The following is a 13,496-nucleotide window of genomic DNA, read 5'->3' as shown; positions in this document are numbered from 1 at the left end:
TGGATGCAGCCTTGGGGTTACTACCATCTTCCCGCTCCTGGCAAAATAATAGTCCAAGAGCCCGTATAGTATGTTGTTCCTGAACATATAAGGGGACACCCAGATGGGTCCTAGTCAGGTGGTTTGTCTTCGGCAACTGTGCTCTGTATGAATTCATACAGCTACATCAGATGCAGAAGGTGAGTGGACAGCCACAAGTTAAGTTCTTTTTTATAAGCATGCGTTCCTCTTCTGTCATCCTTCCACTTTCACAAGGAAGCGAAACCATGTAGGTGGGAAAATAGGGAAGAATTTAGTTCTCATTGTCATCGGAGTGGGCAGAGAACCTTCTGTCATCTGTCATCGTCTCTTCTTAGTTCTAGGCCAGTTAGATTTGAGGATGGTGGTTATTATTTATTTAAATGCACTTGGTACTTAACTCATGCAATGGAATGCAGTTGGTGCTATTGGCTGTGTAATAAAGTGGTGATGCTCATGTTAGAGACATAAAGTATGAACAACAAACAACAGAAAATAATAACAAAATTAATAATAATAATACTATAACATATAGCAAGAACAATTAAAAAAAACACAAACACAAGTAAATCTGTCCTACTTGTGTACAGAAAATGTAAATGACCCAGGAAAGTTATCCATAAAACATAAGATCTCTGTGATGGTTAGAACTGGGAAGTTTCCATGGAGAAGCTGATGGTTGAACTGGGTTTTATTGCATCAGATTGAAGAGGTAGAAAAGGGGAGAAAGATGATTCAAGGCAGCAGGTGCTCATGTGTGAAATTCCGTTTGACTTGGTATGCCTGAATTCTAGTTTTCAAGTCCTACACAGCATGTTTTGACTTATGCAATATGGCAAGACGTGATTTTTCTGAAAGGAACATTACATTTTTTTGGTTGATAGAATATACATAATTTCCCTCTTTATTTTCATTGCTGTGTACTTTGTGCTCTATTGCAAGTTCACTAAGAGATTAATTGAAAATGTTGTCTGCCACTAAATATATAAAACTAGAGGCCCGGTGCACGAAATATGTGCACTCAGTGGGGAGGTCCCTCAGCCTGGCCTGTGCCCTCTCGCAGTCATGGAGCCTTCAGGGGATGTCCGAATAATGGCTTAGTCATCCCAGGGGGAGCGGGCCTAAGCCAGTAGTCAGACATCCTTAGCATTGTCACGGAGGCGGAAGAGGCTCCCGCCACTGCCGCTGCGCTTGCCAGCTGTGAGCCCAGTTTCTGGCTGAGCAGCGCCCCCCCCCCGTGGAAGTGCACTGACCACCAGGGGGCAGCTCCTGCATTGAGCATCTGCCCCCTCGTGGTCAGTGCACATCGTAGCAACCAATCATTCTGCCATTCAGTCTATTTTCATATTAGCCTTTTATTATATAGGATTAGTTCATATTTTTTATAGCAGAAAAATTATCTCTCCTTTATGATCAACTTGTGTTCATTCATTCTGGTCCTATTAATTCCCTCATTATTCATTCACTCAACAAATATGTATTGAACACCAATTATGTGCCAGCACTGTTTTAGTGGCTGGGGATACAGCATTGAAAAAATAAAGACCCTACTCTCACATAGTGTTGTTCATTGTGTTGGGGAAAACAGGTAGTAAAGTAAACAGGTAAATATGTAATACGATAGGTGAAATAAATGCAAAAAAAGATTAGAAGTCAAAAGAGTAAAAGTTGAAGGGCCGGGAAGAAGAGGTAGTGCCTTCTGAAGAGGTGATTTCAGTAGAGACCTATATGAACTGGAGTGAGTTATGCAGATTTCTCCAGAAAGGGCATTTGGTCATGGTAGGGAACAGCTTAAGTGGCAGTGTGCCTGGTGTGTTCAAGGAATGGCATGGTGGCCTCAGCCAAGTGTCATCACCTTGAGCATTTATGTTCTTCTCTTATCCTGGTGCAATATCATAGTTATCTGAGGACTGGAGACACTATGACAACCTCCACATTAATTTACTAAAAGTTAAGACAATTAAATTTGTCATTTAATCTAAGAACCATGACCAAGTTGTCCAAATTATTCTCAGATATTCCATGAGCAATTGAGAATTTGATGTTGTATAGGAGAAAAAGATTGATGTCCCACAACTATTTTACAATTGCTGTATTCATTGAAAGGTGTGTGAATCACAAGTAATATTGGGATTTTTTAAAGTAGTTTGACCTTTTCCATTTCTACAATTCAAAATAAATATAGTTTTGGTTAGCTCATTTTGGAGACATTTACTGAAGTGTGGGCACAAATGCCCCATGACAGATGCTGAACTGAAGGTCAAAACTATTTGAAGATGGTATGGTTTTGTTTTTCCATGATGCAGAATAAAATGAGACTTTAATAATATCTTTAATCTTTTAGTGAAGGCTATGCTTAGACTTTTCATGATGGTAAATGTGCACTAATTTATGTTGGAAACAGAAATTCCACATAAGACTGGTTCTAAAATAATTGCCTTACTAGTTATAATCCAGACAGCTGGAGAGGAACTCGGGTAGATCCGCACCTGCACTGCCATTAGACATGGATCCAACACAGGGGAGAAGTTCACAGAGGAGAATAAATATTCCACACACCTTTTATCATTTACTTTTAAAATCAAGATGAGAAATCGTCAACCCTATGATATCCACGTTAGATAGTCAGTTTTCCTTTTCTGAAATATTTTTAAAGGATTGCATTATACTGCATATGTTTCATATTAAAGAGAAGAATGTGGTTTCTTAGTATGAAAAGGCAGACTTAATTAGCATTAATGTCTAGGTGTCTCAGTGCCATTCTGAATTAGATGGCAGAGCTGCATACAACAATGAATGTGAGATTAGTTGGACAAGAATTCAGGATGAGTGATTAAAATCCACTCACAGCATTTAGCCTGGCTTTGTTTTTATTAAATTCTCTTTCCCAGGGTAATCCTTTGCGTGAGTTACAATTTCACTGATGAACTTTCCTGCCCACAGTCTCTTCATTGCTTTCAAATAGTGGAAGAAGAGGACTGACTCTTTTTAAGATCAGGTTTTGCCTCTTAATCAATATAGACATGTTATTAACAGGTAGTTTAATAATAGAAAATTCCCAGAATTTCCCATCTTGACATGCTTTATTTTCATTCTATGTCATCTCTTGCAATTTATATCAAACAACACACATTTGAACACAATGTTATTGGTATATATAGTTTAACAATCTGCTTTAGGTTCCTAGCAACTATATGTATCTCCAAAATGTATGCATCCACTTTCTCATTATCACTTTTGTTTGTTACATAACATTCCAACTAGTTGTTATACCACAGTTTACTCAACTACTGTATTATTTTGGTGATTTCTCTTTTGTATCCTTGGCACATCAGAGGCATCTTTCTTTATGTAGCTGATCATATTTCAATTTTATTTCCCATTAAGCCAAAAGAAGACAAAAATATCCTCCAGGTAGAATTACCGGTGTTTAAACCTCTGGTTTATATATTATTGTTCAGGTTCCAGAAGGACTGGAATCTCATGCACAACACAACCAGGTCAGGTTGCGTAAAGAGGGTACATACAAATCATGCTTCTCTTCCAAATGGGCACTGACATTTCAGCAGTGCTTTCATTTACACTCCTTGGTTTAACAAGTACAAACATTTGAAGATCTTTTGAATTTCCTTTTCCACCAAGATTTATGCTACATATTGTCCAGATGCATGCCTTACGGCAACTTTACCTTATGCCAAAGTGAGTGTTTTTAACTTTTTGCTAAAGTGAATATTTTTAAAGTATGGAATCAGCACTGTGGCTATTAAAGTTCCCTTTTGTCCTCCTGCCAGTTATTTGTTGCAGGCAATCCAGAAGCATGCCATGGGGATTTCTCCGTGTGCCTTTGATTTCATACTGCAGCAGCCTTCCGTTCAACGCGGTATTTCATTTTGTTTTGGTTCTTTATTCCACACCTGCTTACTAGCCAACTGGTTTTCTTTAACTGATAAAAATCAGTATCCGCACATGTTATAAAATGCGAGGCATGAGTCCTAGTGTGTCCAAAACCAAAGACGCCCTTTTCCTCCCGCTCCATCAGCTTCAGCTTCCTGCGCCGTGGGAACCAGTGGGTGGACATTTCCAGAGGCTACCTGACAAGATGTGTCAGAGAAATTTCTAGTGAGGGCAAGAAATCTGGAATTATTTTCCCCTCTAAGGACTTACTCCAGAGGGTTTTGTCCACACTCTTTGGTTCTATTAACCATGGGGTTTGGGTGGTGTCAGAGCCCTGGGCTGGCCCTGAGGGAAAGGGGTCATCTGAACACAAGTCTCATGTTTCTCACTCGCCCATGACGTCTGTGAATTAAAACTTTGGAGGCTCTGTACTCATAAATTACCTTTTATCTTCATGCTTTGTTGAGGGGGTGAATTTCTTCCAGGAAATAAGGTCCTGCATTTTTTACTGACATCCAGTCGGGCTTGTGAACAGCATCACCAGGAGGGGGTCCCCGTATCAGGGACTCACCAGCCCCAGTCAGCATCACCACTATCTTCCGTTTAAAACCACATATCAGTGTGGGAAAGAAACATGCTGTGGCGACACCAGCCTGTTCTCATCATTAAAACAACGTAATGATGATGAACATCAAGCTGGCCATCATCTATGTATTCCAGTGTTAAACTGCTTTTTCTTTAATACGTTGTAGAAACTAACTTTAACATGTATAAAGTTTTAGGAACTACGGGGATATAAATATAGAGATTAGGGATAGAGCTACATGAAGTTTCTAACTTCAAAGGGGTCTATTTCTAAAATGCTTTCTTATTTTGTTATTTGGAAATTGGGATATATTTTCACATTTGACAGTATTACAAACGGTGATTGAATTCTCAGTCATTCTTCTCCCCTTTCTGTTACTGAACTCAAGGGGTTGGCCACTTGGGGTGCTCTATTCAAGGACTAGACATGGTTGTGGTGGGTAGTTTCTTTAATTGTCACAAGTAAAGAAGACAGGATTTCTATCCAAAACTCTGTCTCGGGGAAGGTAGGCTCAGCCATTGCTCATGTGGACTATTTGGTTAGATACACGTTGACTTCTTCTTTGCAGTGGGCTTACCAGGTTGAGTTGCTGTCAAGCTCATCTGTTTATAGCTGCATTTGCAAAATGCTGTGGTACATTTTATCACTTAGCAAGAAGAGCATTTAATAAGAACCACCCAGACCTTGAGACCCTTGTCCTGTCTAACACTTCCCTACCATCTAAAAGTTTATATAACCCGTCCTGTGACCATAGCATAGGACCTAACGTGTGATTGTAAGCATTTGTTAGAAAAATGAAATCCAGGAGTTAAAATACAAGACAATAAAGAAAACTATGTATTACCAATTTGGTTAATGAAAAAGTTGATATTTCAAATGATGATCAACAGGGTAGTGACTCTCGATTCCTGTAAGCAATTTTTAAAAAAATATTTTTCAGATAAGTTATCAATGAACAATTTTGAAAACCACTTTTGTTTGAACTTCAAAGGACTTTCTCTTCGCAATATTTTATTCTGTCATCCTATGACATTGGAAGACAAATTGACAAAATAGGCCTCCGATTAAAAAATGCAGAATCTTGTAAAAGTGGGGCACTCAGGGCGGCCTGATGCGGGTCGTCAGTCCTAAGGGGGCAGATGATGAAGCGGCATCCTTCTCCACTTGCAGTTGAAACAGCAGGTGAGAGGTGGAGATTCACTCTGGGGATTTCCCTATGTAGGTTAGATTCTGTGGGACAGAAAAAAAACCTGCAGTAAGCAAATGGAGATTTCAGATGTATCCCTTTACTCTCTGTGCAAAAAATGATTTGAGAGATTCAGTAACAAGACTGGTAGAAATGCTTGAATTTTAAATCTCCAGAAAGATGGCTAAATAGAACAGAAGAAACATTTTTGCTTACTCATGATCCCAAGATACTGTACATTCCCAATAAGAAGTTCTAAAATTGTGCTCTGTAATCATGAATCTGAAACACATTGGTCTAAAACACTTCTTTTATATAAGGGTAGGAATAACAATGACAGAGCTGACATTTCAAATTGTCATTAAATATAACTGTAGTTTCAATTATTTTTAACAGTTATAATTAGGTTATGACTAAATCAACTGTTCTCACTTGTTTGATATGTAATAAAATACTTAATCAAAATGAAAAAAAATTGTACTCTAATCTTTAGAACAGAAAAAATAAAATGCTATAATGGGGTTCTGGGAAAATAGCAAAATATATCCTACTCAGAGCAGAATGTTGGTTAACAGGGGCTTGGAGTGGGGAAATAGGGAGATATTGGTCAGTGGTACAACATTTCAGTGATGCAAGATGAATAAATTCTGGAGATCTAATGTACAACAATGTGACTATAGTTAACAGTACTGTGCCATATACCTGACATTGCTTAAGTGTTTTCAACACACACACACACACACACACACACACACACACACACACACCACACACAAAGAATAGGAAAGTAGTACTATGTGAGGTGATGGATATATTAATAAGCTTGACTATGATGACTATTTCACAATGTATACTGCAATTAGATATAATTGAACCCCCCCCCCAAGAGGCTATGGAAAAACAGAAATGGGGCTGATCTTAGTAGAGGGAGAGAGGAGGAGGAGACCAGGCAGAGATGACTTCACAGAGATACATGTGAGCTGGGTTTAAAACATTACTAAGAACTTTCTGAGAATGAATACATTCAGGTATTAGGAGCAGGAAGGGCTACCCCAGGAGAAGACACAAAAGTGAGACAAAAAATAATCAGCTGCCCACCTGGGGTTGAGGAAAGATCGCTGGAACACATCAGAGTAATGCTGTCCCGGGTTCTCCACCTCCCAGTGCTGTCTGTGCCCAGCAAGTGGGGGCCTCAGAATAAAACACAGGAGGATCCATCAGAAATGTCTGAAGATACGCAGATTAAGCTCTATTTGGTGTCTTGGATAAAAAGGTCAAAGAGAAAATGATTATGGTCCAGTGTCAAAGACCTGGGGAGACAGATACCCCTTAAGTGTTGGTGTCATCAAAGAACCTGTAAGAAGTAAAGACACAAGTCAGGTAGCAAAGTGGAGAGTAAGGAAGTTCAGGTAGTTGCAATAGGTTTCCAATCTATTCAGGTAAATCCGCCCAAACAAATGAAATAAAATAGGTGGAATTTGGGCTAAAAATCTAAAATGTGGAGAAGCAGATTCGAACCTGGTGACTAAGTTGCACACGCGATATTTCATATTCATACATGTGTTCAGCACAGCAAATACATCCTCAAGTGCCTTAAGTGCTCAATTCCTCAAAGGCCTGTGGCTGCCTCTGTGCTAAACGCAGCCATGAAGCCACTTCAGAGGAAAACACACCGTAAGGTGCTTGAGAGGAAAGAGTGAGGGGTGGGGAAAGTTTGTGCCTGGCAGTTCATTTGTAAGCCTTGGTTTAAAGATACACACGGAAAACTTCCAGGGCATGCATTGAAAGTTGCAGTACAAAGTACCATTATCTTTCATGAGAATGTCATGTCCAGTTCCCTGTGCCAATGCTGCAAATGTGCCGCTTACACTCGATGGCTTTTTGCCTTAAAATATATGGAGTGAGCGGAGTATTCAGTATGGCTCTGCATGTGCCACCAGCATCTCACTCCAGCTGTTCTGCTCAGTTCTTCTCCACCCTGCCCCTCTCTGCCTGTTTTTTTTTTTTCAAATGCTCATTAACCCCTCATCTTTCAGCTCGAAGACCATGAAACCTAGAACCCAATATCGTCATGGGAAGATTTCATCAGTGCAGTCTGTTTGACAGGAGTCAAATAATGTTGAAAGCATCAAAAGACATCGGAGCTTATTTCTTTTTCTTTAAAAAAAATATGTTTGTATTGATTTCAGGGAGAGAAAGGGAGAGGGAGAGAAAGATGGAAACATTGATGAGAGAAACATTGATCAGCTGCCTCCTACACACCTCCTACTGGGGATTGAGCCTGCAACCCGGGCTTGTGCCTTGACAGGGAATCTTAATGCAGCCTCCTGGTGCGACTAGCCACACCAGCAGGGCCAGAGCTTATTTCTATAGATAATACTGGAAACTTGCTTGAGTGATTGCTGGCTTATGGATAGTAGCTGTTGTTAGACTGTCACATTTTCCTAAAGAGAGAGTATATATATATTTAATACTTTATTCTATCTGTGTATAAGTGTATGTATACGTGAATTCCTTATTATTGAAAACAAGTAGTCTGTTTGCCCCTTTTTCACATAATAATACTTAAGTGTTTTATTAAGACAATTGTCTTCTCTGTTACAGGGGATCAAGGACACAGAGGTTGGGTTTTTGAGATCCCTGAGGACCTGTGACAGTGTTCTCAAGCTTTTCATTTGTCACAAATGCATTGCTAAGGGTGAACAAGGTGGGAAAGACCAATAGATCAGCAGTGGTCTTTCCATATTAATGTCACGGACACTGTCTGTGTAGAAGCATAGCAGCCAATCCAGGACTGATCAGTACTTAACATTCTGCATCAGCCCTAGGTGTACCATTCTCCCTCGGTGTGAGGTAACAGAAAGGAGCAGGGGACAAATAACCCTGCGACATTAAGCAATTAGGTTCTTCAGTCAGCTGTTTCATTCTAGTTGTCAATAGACTTTTCACAGTGGCGCTCTGTGCTCAGCGGTGAAAAGTAATTAGATGACAGAATAAATGAGATCATTGCAGGAATGAACACTCTGCGCAGAACAGTGCATTTTATATCGAAAAATGCAAATCTGTCATAGAGAAGGTACACGGTCTCCCTTCAATTTATTTTTACTACTTGATTGCCTTACACTCGTTATACTTATTTAACATGCTTCACATCTAAGTTCCTTTTTAATCACGAACACATTCATTTTAGTATGATGAGGTCTACATTCATAGTGAAGTGATCTGGGCCGACTGAATTAAACTTTCCCAAAACAACGAATTTAAAGTATAAATGCTGCCCAACCGGTGTGGCTCAGTGGTTGAGCCCAGAGGTCACCAGTTCGATTCCCGGTCAGGGTACATGACCAGGTTGCAGGCTCAATCCCCAGTAGGGAACATGACGGGGGGAGCCAGTTGATGTTTCTATCTCTCTATTCCTCTCCCTCTTTCTTGAAAATCAATTTTAAAAACATATCTAAAGTATAAATGCTGAGCCAAGATTGTGATTGTTGAATTATGGATGTGGGAGCTAGAATTCTCTAAATGCAGTCATCTACGTGATACAATTTTGCAATAATGGAAAGAGACCTAGATTTTGAATCAGAAAATGGTTTTGAATCCTGTGACTTACTCCCTGTGTGACCGTGATTACAATATCTGGTCCCTTAGAGACTTGGTGAATTATGAATAATGATTTTTTTTCTAAAAAAAAGGGGGAAATAAAAACAGAGTATCCTTTGCTAAAGGTTGCATTTTTATTTTTAATTACTTTGAAAAATATGTTTTCACTTTAACATTTACATAATGTTAATTTATTCAAAATTATTGTGGCTGCAGATTCAGAAATCTTCATTACATTAGGTTTTCAGGTGATTTATTGAAGGTGACTTAGCTTATAACTAGAATCTGAGATCCCCCCTCCACTAATCATAAGAAAATTTGGGATCACCCCAAGAGATAGCAATATAATCATTAGCTACCAAGCAAAACCTCAGAATTTCTGACTGTGACCTTGCTGAGAATTAGCAAATAAATCCACTGTAGGAAACAGAACTCAAAGCCACAAACCTTACATTGTTCTCCTTTCCATGTAAGGTTAAGTTACTGCGTCACCCTCGTGGCCCCAAAGGGGTGATGCATCTTCCCGAGTGTTCAATTTAACACATATCAACTCTTCGGAGATTGGCTTCATTGTTCAGTACAATTTGAATCAACATTAAATGAGGCAGTAGATCCATGGAGGTTTGAAAATGTAATTAGAGTACAACTGATGTTTTTATCTGTTATCCTGGCAGATGACCAAATATGTAGAAGGTCCTTAGGTTTCAAGAATCTTGTGTCTAATTTAGTATAGAAATGTCATGTTTGATGTTTTTAAAAAGGATTTCCATGTAATTTGATTTTAGATTTGAAGTCTTACAAAGTGAACTAAATGCAGTATGACAGATTCAACTTAATTAATGACTGAGCTACACAATTTTCCAATTAAGCCAACTTAGGAAGCCAGGCTTTGTCTCTGCAGTGAGACTTGGTTGAGAAGGAGGTTCGGATGTTGATTGTTTTTAACCCCTAGCATCTAGAAGTAGAAATGGCAAATAAGAGACCAGCATGCTTTTCCTGACCCTTAGCTCCGTGGTTTGATATATAAAATAAAATTGATAGCTATTTTCTAGGATCAGTTGGGACAGACATCTGAAAGAAAAACCTCGTATTAGCAAATGCCTAATTATGTCAAGTAAGATTCTAGTTCAACCAAACCCCAATTTATAAAAGAATATTGGTAGAAGTTTGTCATTTACTCCATGTAATTATCATAATCCTGTAACATCAGAATCTTATAAAAGAATTTACCACAGGGTTACTTTAATGAACCTCTCTTTAAAATAAAAAAGTAGAAAGCTTTTAAAAATACTAAAATAGCCTTGGCCGGGTGGCTCAGTTGATTGGAGGGCATGGCATGTACCCAGGTTGTGGGTTTGATTCCTGGTTGGAGTGAGTATGAGAGGCAACCGATTGATGTTTCTCTTTCAAGTTGATGTTTCTCTCTCTCTCTCTCTCCCTTCCTTTCTCTCTAAAAATCAATCAAAACATATCCTTGCCCAGCTGTTGTGGCTCAGTAGTTGAGCATTGACCCATGAACCAGGAGGTTGAGGTTCGATTCCTGGTCAGGGCATATGCCCAGGTTTCAGGCTCAATCTCCAGTAGGGACATGTGGGAGGCAGCTGATCAATGCTTTTCTCTCATCATTGATGTTTCTATCTCTCTCTTCTTCTCCCTTCCTCTGTCTGAAATCAAAATATATATTTAAAATAAACACATATCCTTGGGTAAGGATCAAAAAATAATAAATTAATTAAAATAGTTAACATACAATGGGATTTGAGAAACTGGGATTTCTGAAAGCTAATGTTCCTCAGATTTTCCAAATAATGTGTTGCCCACATGAGTTCATATAGGCACACGTACTGTATGAGTCAGTAGCAAGGAGCAGTGAAGATGACATTAGTACCCTGCTGGCTCTCTGCATTTCCGACCTTGTTTCTCCTCCTCCACACACATACTTACAGTCCTGGATGCCCCAGGGTATGAACATATTGCATTACCACCTGGAGTCCTACACCTCCATTTCAACATTGGGTGAATTTGTACAGTGGCAGTAGGAATACTCTGGAATCCATTCCTGCATCAGGATACCTTAATAACCTAACTATAAATGGAAGTGACTATGAATCATAAACATAGGTCCCAGTAACCTAACCTAAATGCACCCCTAATTTACTTCATTTAGTTTAGTTCCAGAAATAACCACAGCCATTTGAACACTACAGAACATGACAGAGGAAGTCGGGGTATGAAAAGGCAGCCGTAGTAACCGTTTGCAATGAAAACATTTTGTCTTTGCAAGTTTTTAAAATTAATTTATTTTATTTTTTAAATTTATCTTTATTATTGAAAGTATTACAGCTTTTGCGAGTTTTTAAAAGCACGTGACTGTATAAACAGGTTTCTAAGGCATCCATACAGGTAAGGGACCCTGAAACTCAACCTTTTTTATTTTGATGGTAAATTCACTTCCAATAGCACCTAATGTCACTTGTAGGTTTGAAGTAGACACGGAGAAATAATTGTTGGATGGATGGATGGATGGAAAGGAACTTCTTTGTGACACTTCCACAGTCAAATTAAATTGGACCAATTAGCTGCAAGTCACATTTATCATAGTGACTTGGTATCTCTTACTAACACAAAATATGTCAAGATTTATTCATTATAAGCACATATATTGACCCTCTTTTTCTTCTTTCTATGGGGAAGTCATGATTTCTGCAAAATTTTGCAGCCTTGTCAACTTCACTTCCTCAGGAGTATGCCCTCAGCAGAGCTACTACTTGAAATGTCTTATTACTAAAATTATTAAACAATTGTCTTCAATATCTAGTTATATTTGCCTTTTTACAAAGGAAAATTTCAACTCTGTGACCTTTTTTTTGGTGACTCCCACATAAAAATTTTATGTGGAATTGCATCTAAAAGGAGCTGAAAAATTGAAGGTCCGTATTTTCCAGGATGGAGTAAAAATATATAGATTTATTTATATTTTAATGTTCTGTCTAATGTTACAACAGAGATCATGCTAGAAAGGAAACTGGTGAGTCAGACAAGAAATCTAGTACTGAACGGGACTGGCTTAGGATCCTGGCCTTTGGTATGCTCCCTTCACGCTCATGCCCAGGTTAGCAGATCAGTGTCACTGGTAATAGCTACAAAATCAAATGTTCTCTCGTAAAACCTGGCTCTGCGTATACATTTATACATCACTGGAAAACCATGTGCCACTCTTCGGGACCTGGGATTTTTCAGACAATGCCAGAATCAAAATGCTTCTTGCTAATGCTGAGTTTTTCCTTTGGACATTCAGATTGAGATATTTGAGAGAAGATAAAAAGTTATGAGGCAAATAATGGCATATTCACAGTGAAGTTGTGGACTTATAGCTAGGCTTTCTTTCATAAGCTTAGTTTAGGAAATGGACTTGTGATGCTGTGATGGAAACTCTGAGCCTTCATGGAGACCTCAACTTTTTGCATTATCTCCCACATTGACCTGGTTGTCTCTTTTAAACTGTCTTACTTTTAAACAATGGCAAATTAAGCTTGGGGGCCTAATTGGAATATATGGTTAATATGAAGAGCAAGGATAGATGAAGCCATCTTTTTTGGATATGCTGGTGAAAGAAATTTCATACAGATATTTCAGTGTGATTAGAAAAAGATACCATTTTTTTTTTTTAGCTTCATTCAGCTGGTGTAATGGGCATTATTGATTAAAATGTTAGGATCAGTAAGGACTTAAAATTGAAGTAGAGGAGACCTGAAGAAGGAGAATAAGGTTATGGGCTGTCTGGTAACTCAGACAGCTTTGTAAACAATCTAAACGGATCTAGAAAAAGACGTGTGAAAATCAAACCACACGGGTAAATGCAGACATGGAGAAAATGCCATTAAAATACGAATAAATTGAAAAGTGAAGTAAAAACATATCCACTAAAATGAATTTTAGGAAAAACATCTGAAAGTAATTAGCATTTTTATTAAATGTGTACAGAAATTACCCCTGAAAAAACAATTCAGAAACCAGCTCCTGAAAACATTAACAAATACTTAAACAAAGGCTCTAAGAGCTGCTAGAGAGAAAAATGTGAAAGACCATAAAGGAAAGGAAAAATAGAAGGCTCACCAGTCATTGAATTCAGGGACTGAATTATGAATTTTCTTGGGGCTACTCTGGGTACTGCATTCTTGTATAATTAATTAAAGGTTCCTTTGCAAAATT

General features: G+C 38.6%; 1 protein-coding gene across 1 annotated transcript in view; it reads left to right on the top strand.

Annotated features, from left to right (window-relative positions):
* The window catches only part of PREX2 (phosphatidylinositol-3,4,5-trisphosphate dependent Rac exchange factor 2), a 212,994-nt gene that overhangs the window by 187,063 nt on the left and 12,435 nt on the right, over nt 1-13,496 (top strand). The gene's annotated exons all lie outside the window — the stretch shown is intronic.

This window comes from Myotis lucifugus, unplaced genomic scaffold (genome assembly GCF_000147115.1).
Source record: "Myotis lucifugus unplaced genomic scaffold, Myoluc2.0 scaffold_77, whole genome shotgun sequence".
Lineage (NCBI taxonomy): Eukaryota > Metazoa > Chordata > Mammalia > Chiroptera > Vespertilionidae > Myotis > Myotis lucifugus.
The sequence above is the reverse complement of the archived record's forward strand: the minus strand, read 5'-3'. Positions and strand labels throughout refer to the sequence as shown.